Below are 997 nucleotides of genomic sequence, written 5' to 3'. Positions count from 1 at the left end.
AAATGAAGCTTCCAACCCCAAAAATGAAGGCTCCAGCCCCAAAAACGAAGGGTCCAACCCCAAAATCGAGAGATCCAGCCCCAAAAACAGAGGATCCTGGAGGTGAGTGAAGGCTCCAACCCCAAAAACGAAGGATCCAACCCCAAAAACGAAGGATCTAACCCCAAAAAATGAAAGATCCAAACCCAAAAATGAAGGATCCTGGAGATGCGCGAAGGCTCCAACCCCAAAATCGAGAGGTCCGACCCCAAAACCGTGGCGACCCCCCCCCCAAAAAAAGAGCCCAGAGCCGGTGACGGGGGTTTTGCGTTATTTTATTCATTTTTGGGGTGAAAAGGGCCGAGTTTGGGTCCGTCGCTGATGATGGAAGACGAAGGTCTTCACCCTTCCAAGGCCCGTCGTTCCGCGCGTCTCCGCAGCCGCTCCAGGACCCGCCGGGCCGTGGGTTCCAGGCTGTGCTAAAGGGGGGGAGGAGATTTTGGGGATAAAAAGGAGGTTTTTGGGCAAGAAGGAAGGGGGGGATGATGGTTTTTCGGGGCGCCACCTGCAGGACGTGGAGGCCCTTGAGGCAGACGACGGCCAACTCGCGCAGCCCGTCGGCCGTGAGGTCGGCGTAGAGCAGGGAGAGCAGGGGGCTGGGGAAACGGCGCCGCCAGAGGAGACGGAATTCCCCGGGGAGGTGGGATTTGTAACAAAGTAGCTCCTAAAATGGGGGAAAAGGGGAAAAAATTGGGTACGGGGGTCGGGAGGGGAAGAGGGAAGAGTCTTGGTCAACACAACGTCAACGCAACGTCAACACAACATCGACTCAACGTCAATTCAACATCAACGCAACATCAACTCAACATCAACCCAACGTCAATCCAACATCGACCCAACGTTGACCCAACGTCGACCCAACATCAACCCAATGTCAATCCAACATCGACCCAATGTTGACCCAACGTCAATCCAACATCAACTCAACATCAAGGCAGTGTCAACCCAAAGTCAACCA

General features: G+C 54.6%; 1 long non-coding RNA gene across 1 annotated transcript; it reads right to left on the bottom strand.

The window, feature by feature from the left end:
• Positions 1-298: 298 nt before the first annotated feature.
• LOC106899276 lies at positions 299-788 on the bottom strand. The gene is made up of 2 exons (XR_001414030.1): positions 545-788; positions 299-458 (listed from the first exon to the last, which is right to left on the bottom strand). It is a non-coding gene; the product is annotated as an uncharacterized LOC106899276 (long non-coding RNA).
• Between the last annotated feature and the right edge of the window lie 209 nt (positions 789-997).

The sequence above is a fragment of the Calidris pugnax genome, unplaced genomic scaffold (assembly GCF_001431845.1).
Source record: "Calidris pugnax isolate Ruff unplaced genomic scaffold, ASM143184v1 scaffold662, whole genome shotgun sequence".
Classification (NCBI taxonomy): Eukaryota; Metazoa; Chordata; class Aves; order Charadriiformes; family Scolopacidae; genus Calidris; species Calidris pugnax.
Note: the sequence above shows the minus strand (reverse complement) of the source record. Positions and strands in the feature narration are given on the sequence as shown.